Source organism: Crassostrea angulata, chromosome 7 (assembly GCF_025612915.1).
Source record: "Crassostrea angulata isolate pt1a10 chromosome 7, ASM2561291v2, whole genome shotgun sequence".
NCBI classification, from domain to species: Eukaryota; Metazoa; Mollusca; class Bivalvia; order Ostreida; family Ostreidae; genus Magallana; species Magallana angulata.
In genome coordinates this window covers 24,604,039-24,610,084 of record NC_069117.1, presented here as the reverse complement: position 1 = coordinate 24,610,084, position 6,046 = coordinate 24,604,039, and the positions used below count along the sequence as shown (strand labels likewise).

Genomic DNA, 6,046 nt, shown 5'->3' with positions numbered 1-6,046 from the left:
AGTCTTAAGAATTAAAAATTTTGAAGCATCAACTGTTCCGATTTGGAAAACTTGAAGTTTGGCCATCCTTAAAAATAAGTTTGTTTCGAATTGCTGCCTGGAGGTTTCTAGACCCAGGAGGGAGGGAGGGAATTTTTTTCTTTCTATTTTTCAAACTTAAAAGTTTTAATTACTAATTAAAAATAAATAAATAAAAATCTCCATTTTAAAAGAAAGCTCATAGTGGGGGCATTTCAATGAGGATTTGAACGGGAAGCAATTCCAAACAAACAACAATTTTTTGGCCTTAGGACTATGTAAATAATATATAAATAATAATTGGTTTTGTTTTGTCAAAAGGAAGACCCCAGAATCAGCAATATTATATTTATTATAATTGACAATATTTACAAAAGGTGAATTTGAAAAAGTGCTTTTGATTCAAATGAAACTCATAGAAACTTTTAATCACGACATATAATATACAGAAACAATTTGCTTATGAATGAGCATATTCAATGGGTCTAATCATCAATCTAAAGGAGAAAAACATGCATTAATCTTTATAATTTAAAATTCTGCCATATCCAAACATCCCAATTGGATATTTTTCAAAAATTCTAATTTTAAGGAATCTGGATCTGCAGCTAGCATATTTTGAATTAGGAAGATCGCTCCTTTACAAAAAAAAAATTAAATAAAATGCTTGCAAATGAAAAAGAGATAATTTTTCAATCATGTCTTTACATAAATCCTAAAAAGCAAATGAATATTTAAGTAAACAAAATTGTGAATAATTTGAGTTCTCAGTACTCAGTCCACATTGTAAAAGGGTCTGGACCCTCTACATGCATGTACATTTGGAATGTAAGTACTTATCGTTTCTACATGAAAATCTATTAAAATATAAGTCTTATTTCATCGTCTAGCGGTTATTAAGTTTTCATATCAATTTTTGCCAAAATTGTGAAAACTGAACATAAATTAAATATATTTCATAGAAAATACTTTTAATCATGATATAACTCATTTACTACTTACAAATTGAACTTTCAACCGCAGATATCAAAAGCTACTGAAAATAATCTATTTTCCTTCAGAACATTCTAGTTTTAAAAAACATCTCAATTTTTTAAAGAATTTTTTAATTTGTTATGAAATAAGTAAAATCTGTTGTTTTATATTATTGGGAATGTGTCCTAGGCCCTGATAAATCTTTCTACTGGTGTGCGACCAGTTCTCGCAGAGTACCATTTCTCGCCAGTGCATTATGATGTCATTTTATCAACACATAAAATTACTAATTACAATGCACTGGCAAGAAATGGTACTCGGCAAGCACTGGTCGCACGCCATTATATTGGTGTTAAAACACATACTCTTTTTATTAAATCTAGATAGTAGATAAAGCTTCAAGTCAATTTTGAGGAGTTTGTTATGTACGTTTCCTGCCCATGCAAAAATCATTACCTTAAAGATAACAATTTCATTAGATCATATTGACATATATTTCACTTGAGTGTCCGCAATGATAATTGTTTACTTCTGTATATCATATACATCGATATACTTATTCTATTACAAAACTTGAAAGAGTACATAAAATATCAGTGTTTACAGAGTTACTGCCCTTGACAATGGCCAGCAGTACAAAGATAGAAGTGGCTTCTTTTTCTCATCCAATTTCTTTTTAAACTCTAATAAATATACTATATCCTTTAAAATATCTCAGAAATGATGACAAAATTCCTATGTATTGTCTTATACCTATAAATATCGTATTATCACGGTGTCCAGCAAAGCTCAAAACATGTCTGGACCAAGCCAGGGCGACCGAATGTTACCTGAATAAAATATCTTATTTACTTCTTACTTAAGTGCAAAGTCGTACTTCTAACTAAGAATATGGATAACCAGAATAAATCATAATGTTAAAATAAAGTAATATTGAGACGAAAACAAGCTTTACTACTAGGCGTCTTATTTTGACAGCTGGGGACGAGCACATGTGAGAACCCGAATGAATGACACTGAAAACAAATTTGAATTATATCTGTAAATGACTTGAAATGAAGAAAAGTTCAATATACATACCTTTCTGTTGACTTCTTCTATGTTACTGTAACAGACAAATGGACATTTGGGCCCCCGTAAAGCTGTATATCAACATTCGAATGTGTACATTAAAATTTTGACCTCCTCGATGATCAAGGCAACGCGAAATGGCGCGCATTTACAACATTTGAATTTTCAGAGTAAATGAGACAATTCAATGGGATGTAAAATACGATATGAAAACTTTAATATGTTAAGGTACCTCTTGAATATATTTTTTTATTTTATATTAGATTTTTTTCACTTTTTCTTCATAAATTATGATCGGTAAATCTCGGATTTCAATATGGCGGACACGCCGACAACAAGCGAAAGCGGGATCTATATTTAGACGGAAGATCTCTGACGTCTACAAGGGGCCCTTAAGGGTTAATTTTCCTTACGGCAATTATGAAAGACATAAGACAAGATATATTTATTAGATTACGTTTAAATTCCAATGATAGGAAGAAAGTCAGCTAAGAATAATGAAGTTTAGATAAATTTACAGCCCACAGGCGTGCAGAGAAAAATATTTTTAACTCATGAACACGTAATATTCCCTTTGATTGTTTAAAATCTATTTTAAGAATGGTGGTTCCACAAAACCATATAAGGGAAATGTCGGAAATATCTTATTTGGATTGAATTTAATATATGTTATAGAAAAAAATCATTTGTTTTAATTCATTACTTAAATCAAAGAGGCCTAAATGGAAACATTTTTGGCAATTTTATACTTGAATCGGGGTAACATATAATATATAAGCCATTATATACATAAAGTATGATTTTTAGAAGGAAAAACAAAAACATTCTTCAGATAACGATTATAAAATTATCATCATTTTTGACAGTAGTTAACTGACGACGAGGTACTTTCATTTAAAAGTTTTAAGGCCCCTGTTGGCGGTTGGGGACCCGAGTCCACTCTTGGCACTGAACGGATGGGGATGATCTGGATGAGATTCCAGCGAAGTCAAAGACCATGGGGATGGATGGTAAAGGATGCATAGATGTATATCTCTCAATAAATGTAAGAAGCATCCTGACCATGTACTGTACATACGAAATAAAAGAAAAAAAATCTCAAATAAAGTGCATATGTAATTGTATAAATAAAGACCATAAGCACTCGGCCACAAGTCATTTTTTCCCCTTTCATCTTTACATGTACATGGACGTGATAATTCTTAAGTATACATCATTACGTCTAAACATTCGTCCGGTTGATGGTTGAATTTTTGTGGAGGTATTTTATTTTCTTTAGTGTCATGTTGTAATTATTTTATTTACCATGCTAGGATATGCCACTGGACAAAGAAAAATAACGTGACAAATCGTAATTAATATATTTGTATCATTACTGTCAACTGGTAAATGAAAAAAACCTGACAATTCAAGTAATTTCTCACATATTTTAACAAATTAACAAATGGATCTGAGAGAGAGAGAGAGAGAGAGAGAGAGAGAGAGAGCCCATTTTTATTCTTGATAAAAAATTAACAGACACCGACACATACCAGACCCACGCTCCTAAATAGTTACATATTTTAAGATGTATAATTAAAATAAAAATGGTTATTGCTTCGAAGTTTTTTGCTCAGTATAGATTGCTCAGAAAAATATTTCAAGTGTTCATATAAACAGTAATATATATTTTTCAGGTTAACAATACAAAATACATTGAGATGCTGGCCATCATAAAGGGTCCTGCTGTTTTTGAAATGTATGAGCTACATAGGGGAACGAAGAAACAAAAATTTTCTTAGAATTGCTCCTGGTAATGATTTGACACATGGGTAAAGTATCAGTGAGGAAGATTGAGCCAAAAGCAAGAGAAAATAAAGAAGAAGGGGGATAAGATAGAGCAAATGCGGCTTGCCTATTTGTTCTAGTCGTAAATATATTTTAAATTTAATTTTTTCCCATTTAAATCTATTTGATTATGTTAAAATACATTCTTAAGTTTTGGTGGTATCGAACCCACAACCTAAAAAGCTTAGTCCTATAAGGTGCTCTAACCACTGAACCATTTGTGCCATAACAAAGTACGCTGTTTACATGCTATGTGTGAAGTTGGCCACGAATTTACGGACTTATATTATTTTTCTGAAACGTTCAATTGTTAGGATACAAAATGACACAAAATCGATACAAATTAGGATACAAAATGACATTTTCAAAGTACATGTACAGTTGTTTAGTGGATAATTTCTCCACGTTTTTGTTGATCTAAATCGGTTTTTTTCCATTAGACCTTCTTTAGACTATGACAAAAATATCGAGCACATATCCGCTGTATAAAAGAAGAGGCACTGAAGTTCTGAAAAATGACACTATTTCGATGTTTTGATACGAATACGCCAGTTTGAATCAACATACTCCAAATATTGAAGTTCAACATATTTAAGGGTTATAAATCAATCTTATAGTAAATATACATCGTTTTGAATGATTTTAAAAAAATAAAATATCATATATTTGTTGATATTTTAATTCTACTGTATCATACTCGTCTTTATATAGGCTTTTTACACGCCATATCCACCCATCTTCTTTGAAAAAATTCGGCTCAAATCGTGTCTTCGTCTCTTTGAGATCACTGCTCACCGTTTATATGACCATGAGCGTTCGTTGTTAGATATATAGGCAAAGTTAGACAAAGGTGGAAGAAGATTAATTGCAATAGTTTATAGACCTAGTCCTCTCTCTATTTTTTTTTAGATAAAAAACAGAGAAGGCTATACACTATTGCAGCTAGAAGAAAATATGCTCTGGAAAAACGATACTGGACAGACAGTGGGACGGACAGACTGAACACTACTCCTGCAGAGTGGGTCCTTCATTAATAACAACAGCATTGAAGCATCACGGTGGGTTATACAATATTTCAGACAGCATGTAGTCTGTATACGTACAACGGAAAAGATAAATTGATCAGAGCATCACGCTTCTCACCTTTATACAGAGTGTGACATTTAGCGTATTCTAGCCTCAAATTTCCACGCTGGTTTTTTTTTCTCACCATTCTTAAAAAACCCGAAATAGCTTGTTAGATTTCTTTCATTCGTTTTCCCCACACACTTCCTAAGAGATTTGATAAAAGTCGTGCTATGGATATTCTCTCTGGTTTCTTCTCCGCCCGGTTTGACTATCTTAATCAGATTTATTAATGCTGCAAGTTGCTCAAATGCTGACATTTAGAGTCCCTTGGGTAGAGCTAAAACTCACGTAACATCACAAAATTGTACCATTTAAAGTACAGATAGATTATAGAATGCTTTGTGATTGTGAGTATTAAAAAAAGTGGTGAATAAATTACCATTAAGATCCGCCAGAACATTTCTTTCTCTCTCTCTCTCTCTCTCTCTCTCTCTCTCTCTCTCTCTCTCTCTCTCTCTCTCTCTCTCTCAAACTATCAGATTTAGAGGTGGACCAGAAACTCATGAACATCGGACATAGACCATTTAAAAAAGTAAAATAATAAAAACCATCTCACAAAAGTAGCCACTCAGAAAGTTCAATAGAAACCACTCTGTTCACAAAACAAAAATAATTCTTTTTTTTTTTAAAGGGGGGGGGGGGGTATTTTTCCTTTAACGTGTCATGGGTTTTGGGGAAATTTTGTATGAATAAAATTTCTACAAAAATGTGTTGGTATTCACGTTTATTTATTTATGTTGTTTTATCCCCAATCATTTTCTTGTTCAAATGGGTTTTACTACATATAAGAAAACCCAATGCATTATTCATGTTTTATTTATCCATAGTGACTGGGAATTTTTGGAAAAAGACTCACCGGGACATTTTCAATAAGCCTCCCAAAAGCCATTAACCTTCCCAAACTAGTACAGAATGCATTCGGTTTTTAAAATTTTTACTGTATTTGGTAAAGGAAAAATCATATTGAATCTTTCAAGATATATTTATACATGCACAAAGCTCTTCTTTAAATAAAGGTTGAAAAGTC

At 32.1% G+C, this 6,046-nt stretch overlaps 1 protein-coding gene and 1 long non-coding RNA gene across 2 annotated transcripts in view; one reads left to right on the top strand and one right to left on the bottom strand.

Moving 5' to 3' along the window:
- LOC128156188 (dual specificity tyrosine-phosphorylation-regulated kinase 1A-like) overlaps positions 1 to 2,227 on the bottom strand; it is a 22,069-nt gene extending 19,842 nt beyond the window's left edge. The window contains exon 1 of the mRNA XM_052818234.1: positions 2,074 to 2,227. The gene's annotated coding sequence lies outside the window, so the exon portion shown is untranslated. The remainder of the gene's footprint in view (positions 1 to 2,073) is intronic.
- LOC128156194 (uncharacterized) overlaps positions 1 to 3,805 on the top strand; it is a 9,997-nt gene extending 6,192 nt beyond the window's left edge. The window contains exons 2-3 of the long non-coding RNA XR_008239688.1: positions 2,966 to 3,109; positions 3,741 to 3,805. This is a non-coding gene — a long non-coding RNA (uncharacterized LOC128156194). The remainder of the gene's footprint in view (positions 1 to 2,965; positions 3,110 to 3,740) is intronic.
- Positions 3,806 to 6,046: the final 2,241 nt, after the last annotated feature.